The 12,091-nt window shown below is 37.1% G+C and overlaps 1 protein-coding gene across 1 annotated transcript in view; it reads right to left on the bottom strand.

Annotated features, from left to right (window-relative positions):
* The window catches only part of Lrguk (leucine rich repeats and guanylate kinase domain containing), a 103,789-nt gene that overhangs the window by 10,525 nt on the left and 81,173 nt on the right, over positions 1-12,091 (bottom strand).

Below are 12,091 nucleotides of genomic sequence, written 5' to 3' on the forward strand. Positions count from 1 at the left end.
AGGCAAGACATGTGATCAGAAAATTATATCAATGTTAAAAATATGTCAGATGATCAAAATAGCTATAATAATTTTCTTATTACTAGAAGTTGCCAAATATGTGGAAAGAAAAGGGAGGGAGAGACAGACATTAAAATAAAACAATTGATATTTGTTCAGTGGAAAGATGATAAACTTCCTAAATAAACCCCAAATATTTTATAAAGACTTCAATGTAACATAATTTTGTTTACTACCCAAATGACAATGTGACAGTTTTCATTAACATTTAATATTTGCATTTTTATCTTACTAATGAGATTATGGACATCTCAAGGGTGCAGATTATTAGTATTTTTTTAGTCTTCCTGGTATTTAGCACACAGAATGACTATTCGAGTGAATGGACATATCCTGAAAGGAAAACCTGGGAGGACTTTCTTCCATATTTAACCCCCGCCACCACCACTATGGATACTTGGTAAGAATACAATGGCAGTCCAGAGGATTTTACCCTCAAAAAAACCTTTTGCACTCAAAAGATTTATAATCTGGTGAGACAGGGGGACAGAATAAAGGGGGGAAAAAAGCAATTTAGCACATGTTGTTTTATGAAGAATATGAGCATTCATACTCAGATGATGGAAATGACTTGTTTAGCAACTGGCTATGTGTTGGGTTTCCTCACTTTGAGCAAACCTAATTTATAAAATTCTTAACTTCCAAAAAAGATAAATTAGCAAGTGCTTATTTGTTTGATATAAAAGACTCTCATTTACAGAGATGTGTAACATTTATTTAAGCAAGTATATTTAAAATACACTAATCTTTGCTTGAAGTCACAATGCGAAACAAGTCTGGCTGTTTTGATTTTTGTGTCATTAAAAACAGGCTCCACTATGAGTTGGCATTTGCTTAAAATTGCATAGAAAATAACAATAAACAAGCCCACTAGGAAAAGGAGACATGCTATACTTAGTGGCGTTAAGCCACAACTCCAGGCTAACCACCTGCTTAGCCTTGGAGACTAGCATCATTTCAAGTCTTTGCATGTCTTTGGGGGGAATTTTTAAGACTAGATTTTTGAGAATTAAGTTGATGTGATTATAAAAATATTTTTGCATAAAAAACGTATCTGTAGGAGTGACTGCTTATTAATGATGCCCAAGGCTAGCACACAGAGCATCTCTAGGAAACGAGTGCTGACCTAGAGACCAGAAATCCCTTTGGTCCCCTGCATTCCCTGTACACAGCACAGGCACCTTGGCACAAAGCAGAAGCTTGGTAAGTACCTTTAATGGACAACTGTATAGATTTGGGGGGATAATATAAAGAGCAAATAACATTGCCATTCTTTATAATCTGGGCTAGAACTTGCTAACAACTATTCCTAACTTGAAAAAGTCTAGGTCAAGTTTTGAAATGGTTTCTTAGAAATCATGACACATGAGAACTAATGTGGACTCATTGAATAGAGGCTCTCAGGTGGATATTCGATTACAGAGACCATTCTACTCTTTCCCTGACCATTAGCTCTGTGATTCTCTGCCAGCAGGAGGGACAGAAAAATATGTGCTCAGAGGTCAGGGGAGGCTGTAATGAGACAAGAAAGGAAAAACCCATTTAAATTTTGCCATTTAAAGCCCATATATCTAAACAGCTCCATAAATACAATCTAAATAGCCTTACATTACTATAAAATAACCATATATGCACTAAACCTGCTGTGAACTTATTATTTTGTTTGTGTTTATTATTAATTCTCATGCAAACTTGCTATTATTTTATCCTGAATCACTCTGTGCTAGTACAAAATGCAACATTTACTACTGTGATTTCATTTATATCATCCTTATTTTTTTTCAGTCAATGCTTAATTTAAATTATATCACAATTGGGAAGATGACAGTGGCAGTAGCAGAATAGTTATTGTTTTTTTTTTTTCAGAATCTCCCCACAAAAATAGACATAAAAACTGATAGGAAAATGAAACACATATCAAAACATTTATGACCAAACCAGGTGACTAAATATCCCCTCAGAGCTCAAAATACAGTTGGGGCTCTAAGAGCTACAGTTCCTTCATGGTATCCATACCTATGCAGGAGGAAGCCAAAGGAACAAAAATAGCGCCTGGAAGATGTGAGGAAAAGAGAACGCAGACATTCAAAATAGTCACAGGAAAGCATTTTGTGAACCACAGCTAAAACACAGGAGGGGTGTTCCAACTCCATTAGTGGTTGAGCATAGAGTCCACAGAAGTTCTAGGAACTGTGAAGTCTTGTAACTGAACCATTGGGTCGCCCTCCTAGGACAGGTGACACTAAGAGAAATCAATGAGAGTAGAATAAAACTTCATTAAGAGACAAAGGAAAGATAAGGTCTAGACCAGAAGGGGAAGGCGACAAGGGACAGGAAATCTCAGGAAGAAAACTACCATGATTGCTTCTAAAAGTTTGAGAAAACTAATATCACATAAAAACAAGTTATAGAAAGTATCCAGTCCCATTTTATACATACTTATTAAAAGAAAAAAGAGAAAAAGGAAGCAACAATACCCCTATAATAAAAATTTGAACATAAAACAGGTAAAATCTGTAATCTACTATTTGAAAATAAACATAGAGACATTGAGAAAATGACAAGGGGACTGCAGGTATTAACTCAGTGGTAGAGTGCCCTGGGTTCCATCCCTAGCACCTCAAGAAAAAAAAAAAAAAAAAAAAAGAACAAGAAGAAAAGAAAATGACACAAACCTTTGAGGAAAAAATATTTATTTTTTTAAAATTCATAAATGAAGTAGCAGAACTCAGGAAAGAATTAGAAATGTATGGAAAAATCACTGCAGAAATGAAAAATATACAAGCAGAAATACAAGAGCAAATAAATATAAGAAATAATGACATGAGAAATAGAAAGCAAGTGAAGAAAATGTTTAAAAATTAAAAAATGAAGATAGATAGATTCAGGAGAAAATGATAGCTAGTTAAGAGACAAAGAAGAGCCAACACACAAACAATAAAAGTACTTGATAAGATAAACAAAACAAGGAAATGGACAAATAATGAAAAGTACAATTGAGGTATAACATTATAACAGTATAACAGACTGTTATCAACACACAAGAACTCAGGAAATATTGTTCCTTACCCTTTCAATTTCTAGTCACGAATAAATTTAGAAAACAAAACAACTAGACAAATATTGACATAGGGACTTACGATGAGTTTTAAGTATGTACATATTTGAGAACTAAGACAAAGAAAGTGAAAAGGAAGAAAGTATGTAATGATACTACACTTTGATAGTGTTGTTATAACCATAAATAATGGAGGGAGAATATTTGTTTAAACTTTCATAACTGTTTTTGGTTTCCCTAACAGAGTCTGATAGTATTCATATTGTTATTCTGAGACTGTTCAGTGTGGAATGTGGAACAAAGCAAAAGAGTAATTTAATGGGACACTGTAAATCCATCATGTCCTATATCTTTGAAAAGCAGGATTCTCTGTGCATTTAAATAGGAAATATTCAGTTGAACTCATGCAATATTTTATCTTTCCACAGAAAAGCTCTAAAAACAATGACCATCCCAATAGCAATGAGCATCTTAAAATGCACCATGTTCTTGTGCTACCATTTCCACTTAAAGAAAGTAAGGTTTTTCAGAGCAGAGATTAATTCCAGGCCTGGGTCAGGTAGACCACAAGACAGCATGAAATGTCTTGTCACATCAGAGTACAAGATGGCTATTAAAAGTCCATGGGCCAAGTTAAAAGACACGAAAGTCAACTTGGAAGAGACTCCACTGGCCATATAATCAGTGTTTCAATAAGGATTAAAAAATTTAGTGGATAAATGATCTTCCAAGATGCATATATTCAAATTATAATGATCACCAATAATTTAAAATAAGTTTGAAATAAATTTATCATCTCCAGAGAATAATAGGAAACCAATTTATTATCTTGAAAAAAACTTTTAGACTGCTGATCCTACCTGAACTGTACCATTTTACCAAGTGCCAATGAATGAAGCATCTCTTGATAGTATTATTCCAGCTAATAAATGAAAGTGAAATCATAGAATTCCAAAATCATCATATTTCAATTCCCCATAATATTTTTTTAAAAACTACATTGAGCAACAATAGCTATTAACATCACAAAAAGAGAACACCAGGTATCATGAGCCCTTTAATGAAAAAATATAGAACCTCTTATTGTCTTGCTAAAGAAATGGGCCTTGAATCTGAACAAACTTCTGGATTCAGCTGTCAATTTGCAGGAAATCTAGGGGCAGGAGACCATGATGAATGGTACCATAAGAAGCCAACCAGCAAACCCTAACGTGTGGGAAACCTTACAGATCAGATAGAGTTCTTTAATAGGTAATTTGTAAAGAAAACAAAGGGATAGGTGGAGAACCTGAAAAGATCTATTATTTATTTGAAAATAGAAAACAGCAAACTGGAATCCCAAAAGAAATATAAGGAGTTGGTGTGGTCAAAGTCAGGAAGGTGATGACTTTCAGCGGGAGGGGAAGTAGGATGGGGTGTAGGAGGGGCTTCTGGAGTGACTGGCGAAGTTCCAAGTTTGCCTCATTATAATCCATACATTTGCTTTGTATGTTTTTAATTTTATAATAAATGAGGTTACACAAATGCACTGTGCCATGATAACATAGAGGTTGAATAAGATGAGGGCAGAATATTGGGATATGAGGAAAAACAAAATGTCACTGTTGTTCTTACACACTGAAATCTTATCATTGGAAATATGTGGCATCTTACTGTGCTCATAACTTTTGCTCTAGCACCGCCTTGCTTTAGTGGTTAAAATATAATAATACTGCATACTTATGAAGTATCAGGAAATTCATATCCATTAACTCTTCTAATCATCTTAACAACCTAGCTCTCGTTCATCATTCTCTCTACAGATAAGAAAATGAACCATCAGAAAAGATGTATGATTTGTCCAAGAGGCAGTGCTCTAAATTATACTGCTTCCTATCCCTTCATTTTCCCAAGTATTAACTGAGCATCTACTATGTGCCTGGCATTGTACTAGATAATCAGAATACATAAAGGAATACCAAAATTTTGGACTTTGCAGGGTTTAGAGTCTCACAGGGAGAGACCAAGAACAGGCATAATTAGAAAGCAAATAACATAATATGATAGAGGGTAACATAAACCCTTTAAAGGTTTTTTTTTTTTTTTTTGGTATAGCAGGGAAAGGGGATTAGGAAGACCAGGGACAGAGTATGGGGTGCAGGTTGCAGTACTAATTATGACTTCAGGGCAGACAGTATCAAGGTGGTAAGTCCCAAGTCAAAATTTGCAGGAGGTAAGGAAGGTAACCATGTGGCTATCTGGGGAAAGAATGTTCCAGAAATTGGAACGGTGCAATGACCCTGAGGTAGGAGAGCTGGAGGGTTAGAGGAATAAGCCAGCAGTGTCAGTGGGGCTGAGGTGAGGAGAGGAGTAGGAAGAGGATCAAAGACACCCAGAGGACCAGACCACGCAGAGCCTTGTAGGAAACCAGAAGACAGGTAGGCAACTGCGGGTATTCTGTCAGAGGGCAGTCGTGGTCTGACTTAGGTGTGTAAGCGATCACTGTCTCCCATGTTTGTGAATAGCAAAGGTCAACATAGGGAGACCCCCTGGGAGATGACCGCAGTGATCAGGAGATATAGGATGGCAGAGCACACCAGGATAGCAGCTGTGTAGCTGGAGAGAAGCGTCTAGGTTCCAGACACAATCTGCAGGTAGAGTCAACGGGATTTCCTGGGACAGATTGGATACTGGGTAGGAAAGAAAGGACTACAAAGTTTTTGCCTTGATACCTGAAAATATGGAGTTACCATCAATTAGGATGGAGAAGGTTACAGATGACTTAAGGCAAAGATTAGGGTTTCAGTTTTAGAGAAAGTGAGAATAGATAAAGAAAAGGAGGGAAGGAAAAGGGAGGAGAGGGGGAGAGGGAAAGGAAAGGAGAGGAAGGGCAGGGCAGAGCAGGGTTAAGAATGGAGTCCCGAGGAGCTCCTATATACACATGTTGGGGAGGAACAAAAGAAAAGGAGACTGAGAAAGAACAGCCAGGAAGGCAGGAGGAGACCCAGATGGAATTAAATGGTTCAGATAAGAAATCTATTCCTATAAAAACAAATTTATCATGAGAAGGAGTATGATATAGATTTTAGGAAGAACAGAGATTCAGTAGAGAAAGTCCTTGTAGAGCCAATTCCCTCACTCAACCGCTGGGAACAAGGGGAAAGAGAGGTCCAAAGACAACTTTGGAGGGAGGATTCTAGAATGTCACACTCACTCAACCATCACTGCTTTGTCCATTCATTGGACAAATATTTATTGAAGCCATGCTGGGGGTCAAACAACCACACAGGTACTGGGAATCCATCTTGAACATCTCAACTCATGAAGTCAGCGCATGGGATGGCCAAGTGACCGGGAACTTGCAGTGCGTTAGGGTAAGTGCTAAAGAGGGGGTAACTGAATGATTAGAAAAGGAGGACCCTGAAAACTGGCCTCATGAAGGGACGGGGAACATCTGAGATGGTAATTCAGACCCCCATGGACCTAAATAAATTTGTTTCATGGTAAAAGAAAAGTCGAACTAATGTAGAGTCATGAGGATCCTGAGTTCAAACCCAACACACAGAACAGAGGTAAAGACCCTGGAGATCAGCTTTATTGTCCCAGGTCTCACACTGGTTTGTCAACGCTGAGAAATCCACCTAAATAAAAGAAAGCATGTTTCTTTGGAATCAAAATAGGGTTTCTAGGCTTTGTAATCTTGGGTGGGCAACCGCTCCTCCCTGAGCTGACTGGCTCCAAGCCTTGAAAGGAAGTGGTGCTTGGAAGAGGGAAGTGCCCAATGCTTTGTCACCAGCCTCAGTACTCAGAGCTGGGTACCTTATAGAATTGAACTGGCTTTACATGCTGTACACATCCATTTGCTCTCAAATAACTGGCCGTTTGGCATTTTCCCCCTGAATAGGCCTTCTTTGGGAGTAGATATCCCTACAGAGGTTGTAGGAGCGGGTTGAAGAGACAGGGATGACTGAAGTACAGAAAGTCACTTTGCTGCGTCTAGAAGGCAAAGGCCTAGTCGTCACAACACAACTCTGGAGCCAAAAAAAAAAAAAAAAAAAAAAATCGACTAAGTCAGCACAGCCCTTTGTGCTCTCCAGAGAGCTAACTATGCAAGAGGGTCTGGGGACTGTCAGGGAGGAGGCTGAAACAGAGGGGTATCAGAGAGTGGATGAGAACTTAGACCTCTGTAACCAGTATCACACGTGAGGTGTATATAAGTAAAAAAGCTAACTGGCTGGTACTTGTAAGATACCTTTTTCAGGACTAAGAAAAGAGCTGTGAATTTGTTTAAAAAATAAAATCTAAAGAGAAAAATTGTAAGTGTTTAAGAAGTAAGGTTGATTAAAATTATATTTTCCTTTCTCCAAGAATCTCTTAGAGATGTTCAAATTAACGTGCTTTGGGAATCATTCAGAAAAGAGAATACCACTTAAGATAGGGAGGGAGAAAAAAATAAAGCAACAAAGAATTTTAAGAGCAAGGAATGAGGAAATGAGAGAACTGAATATCTTATTTATTTAATTATCTAAATTCTTTTAGTCTGGTGTGGTGAGGTATGCCTGTAATTCCAGCTACTGGGGAGACTGAGGCAGGAGGAGTCTAAGTTTGAGGCCAGCTTGGACAACTTAATGGGTCTGGGTCTCAAAATAAAAAGAGCTGGGAATGTAGCTCAGAGGTAGAATGCTCCCAAGTTCAGTCACCAGTAACACATGCACACACACACACAGCTAAATTCATATAAAATTACAGTCATATTAACAGAAAGCATCTTATATTCATAAATTATTAGAGTAAAATAATTGAGAAACATGATGTTAGCAGATCTTTTTCAGACTTGAGGAGTAAAGAAATTCTTGGACATTTCTTCCTGACAAGGACCAGTCATTTGGATTCTAGAATAAATCTCCAATGACCCTAGAGATGAGGAACAAAACACAGTTGTCAGTACTTTGGGCATTGGTAAGACTGAGGATCTCTACACTGCATCAGTCCATTTGCTACTCAAAGAAAGGCAGCAGGTAGAGGGGCTGGAGATGCACCGACCCCTCCCCACCGCAGGCAGGCAACCAGAGTACTCACTGCTAGAAAATTCATTCCACAGGGCAGGGACCAGGTCTGCCTCTTCTAGCATCTAGAACAGGGCTTCAGCACATGTCTGCTCTACACTGAAAAGATAGATCCATATTCTACACACATGGTGGGAATTCAACAAATATAGGATGAGTGGGTAGATGACGGAAAAAAAGGGGAGGAAGGAAGGAAGGAAATATGGAGGGAGGGAGGGAGGGAGGGAGGAAGGAAGAAAGAGAAAGGAAAGGAAGGAAGGAAAGAGAAAGGAAAGGAAAGAAGGGCAGACCTTTTGCACATGGGGAGGATGACTGAGAGCCAAGGCCCTTCCTGGACTTGCTAAACCAGCAATGACATAATGAACTCCCCCCCCCATGTGGATGCTACCTTCCGTATGTGGCCACAAGTTCCTTACGTCATCATTTCACTCAGACTTATATCCACTGGTGTCAGCCCTTCAAGTCCTCCCCCTAATCTAGTTTATTGCTGTGACCTGGATTCCTCACTCTGCTCAAATCCTTTAATCATCTAGCTGGACTTCTATGGATTTGGGTACAGCATCACCCCTGGATCCCTACCTCATGCTGCCCTTGATTTTCAGCTGCAGCCCTTAGGAAATCCTATCCAATCCCAGAGTGGGTTAAGTAACTCACTGAGACTGTGCAGGAAACAAACAGAAAAGAATGGTACTCATTTCACTACTCCAGGTGGCCTCTTAAACCCCACAAACAACAGCCAGCATCCTTCACCCATCACTGCTTTCTTCCTCCTCCAAAGAAGCGCTCTCTGACTTTCATGGTTACCATTTCTTCTTTACATTTTTATCACCTGGTTTGCATCCTTAAAAATTATGGTTAATATAATCTGTTCTTTAGCTGTACATTCATGGAATTGCATGTTTTGAGTCAGAATTCTTTGATCCAACAGTATACTTGTGAGATACACAAGAAGCAAAATTTGTCCACTTACATTATTATACATATTTAATCATATGGATATTTAAAAATTCTACTTAGCCATTCTACTGCTGATGAATATTTGAATTTCCAGTTTAGGACTACTGTGAACAATACTATTATAAACATCCTTGTACCTACCCTTTGATATATTCAACTTCAGTAAGGCCTTAGTTTCTAAAGCATACCAATTAACCTCCCATAAATTGTCTTATAAGAATTTTAATTGTCACATGTTAAGTCTGTCCTTACAGTGTTAGCATTTTTTAGTTTATTCATAGTCCTGTATCATTATGGTTACAATTTTGCATTTTCCTGAGGTGGTATATACCTGTTCATTTGGTTGTTGGCTGTCTAAATATTATCTTTTGGGAGGGGACTTTCCTATTTGTTTCTGGGCTCTTATTCAGTCTATTAGTTTATTTTATAATACCAGCATTTCCATATAAATATTAAAATGCCATCAATCTCCACAAATAATTTGTGGGGATTTTTTATTGGATTGCATTGAATTTATAATTTTATTTGTAGAGAGCTGACATTTGTATGTTATTAATTATTGCAGTTTATGAACTTGGTCTAGCCCTCTAATTATTTAGTTCTTCAAATTTCCTAAATAATATGTTCTATATCTTTCTATGTAGTGGCATCACACATCCTTTATTAGATTTATCCTTAAATATTTTATTTTTGTATGCCATTGAAAATATATTTAATTTTTTAAAAATACATTTTAAATTGCTGCAATTATTTTGAAATTCAATTTATTTAAGTATACTAATATCTCATAGCTTTGTCAAGTGCATTTATTAACTGTTACAAGCTTTACACTATTTATTACTTATTCATGCCTTATTGCACTGGCTAGTGTTGCTGACACAAGATTGGATTATTTATTATTCTACTTCTGCCCCCAGTTAAGATTTAAAATTGTACATATATCGATCTTCTTTTAGTGATATCATAGAGACTAAAATGTGTTCTTGATTCATCACAATGTAGCAGGCTGATATTATTATATTTACCTTCTTCCTGGATTTCAGATACCAGGATTATAGGACATTTCATCTCCATTTATAACCTTCTTGACTTCTTGTAATTATACATCATTTTTATATTTTAATGTTATACATTTTAATTCTACTTATATTCAAAGTCATTTTATACAGTTAACATCTCTTATGACTCACTAACATATTTACATTTTCTCTTGCTCTTCAATCTTTCCTGTGTCTCTAATCTTCTAGACTTCAGATCATCTTCATGCTGCTTAAAGAAAATTCCCTACAGTCTCTTTTTATGTAGGTTTTCTCTGAGAAATTTTCTATTCCTTTGTGTAGAAATATCTTTAATACATTTTCAGTTTGGAATAGTGTTTTCACTAAGTACAAAATTCTAGGCTAGCAATAATTTTCCTTTACCACTTTAAAGATATTCTTCTGTCTTCTAACTTCTATGATTTCTTTTGGAAAGTCAGTTGTCAGGCTAATGGTTGCCCCTTGGAAAGTAATCCCCTGCCCACCGCTAACCATTCTTTAGATGTTTTCAGTTCAATATGATTTAAAAAAAAAAAAAAAAAAAGGTGTACTGAGGCCAGGTGTGGTGGTGCAGGCCTGTAATCCCAGCGGCTGCGGGAGTTGAAACAGGAAGATCGTGAGTTCAAAGCCAGCCTCGGTAACAGCGAGGCACTAAGCAACTCAGGGAGACCCTGTCTCTAAATTAAAAAAAAAAAAAAAGGAAAAAAAGAAAAAAGGGCCGGGGATGTGACTCAGTGGTTAAGTGCCCCTCAGTTAAATCCCTGGTACCAGAATAATTAATTAATAAATTAAATGTGTACTGAGTTTTTATGATTTCTTCAATCTGACTAATGACTCTCATTAGGATTACAAGATTTCATCACTTGCCTCTGAAATCTGGCTTCTGTTCCATCTTTTCTCTTCCTTTGTAGGGTTCAATAACACACATTAGACCTTTTCATTGTTTCCTTTGCGTATCTTCCCTTTTCACGATACTATGTATTTTATTATCTAAGATTTATTTTTCCTGTCCACTAATTCTAAGCTATGGCTTAGTTGGGTGCAAATTTTAGTTATTGTTTCCACTCTCCATAGGCTTTATAATTCCCATGTAGTTATTTTTTATTGCCTCCACTGTTTGATGAAATTTTCAATTTTATCCTATATCTTGGATATTTTGAGTACGATCATATTAAAAATTGGGTTTGATAATCAACACTTGGAAGTTTCAAAATGTGTGTTTGGTTCCACCAATATCTAGAAGATCATAGGCCTATTTCTATTACCTGTTAATTCTGTTATTTTTAGTTCATGTTTTCCCATCTCCTTGTATGCCTTGTTATTTTTTTTATTGTGAACTAGACATTATATTCTCAAGATTGCTTATGAAAATCTTTCTTTATTGGTACCTGGAAATATCTTCTTGGAGACAAACACATGGAATTTCGGGAATGAGAGTACTTAAACTGTTGTTCCTATGAATACTTCTTGTTCACCCCTACTGCAAGTTTGCAGGCCTTCACTTACCAACCCAAAGTAAGCACAGTTAACCAGGTTTCCCTCCTTGGTGGACCTCATATGATTTTCATATTTCCACAGATGTCAGAAGTTGTCACTTCTACCTTCAACCATGCCTACCTCTGGTACAAGGCTCCACTTTTAGGTTCATTTTCCCTGAATTCCTGGTCTGATAATTTTCCACTTGTCTGTTTGCTCTCTGATATCTTCCAGATTTTTTTAAAATGTTATTTTTTTAGTAGTCTTCAGCAGGAGGGTTGGTCCAAAGCACTAAATCTGCCATTAGTAGAAGTCCAATAAACCACTTTTCATGGATCTGAAAGTTCTTGGTAATGCCCCTATGATAAGCCCCCAAAGTAGAGCTGCTATTCTTGAACATAAGAAGTACAGCTGATACACAAATGGTATGCCTTTACGCCATGTACAGACAGAGAAAC

This window comes from Sciurus carolinensis, chromosome 8 (genome assembly GCF_902686445.1).
Source record: "Sciurus carolinensis chromosome 8, mSciCar1.2, whole genome shotgun sequence".
NCBI classification, from domain to species: Eukaryota; Metazoa; Chordata; class Mammalia; order Rodentia; family Sciuridae; genus Sciurus; species Sciurus carolinensis.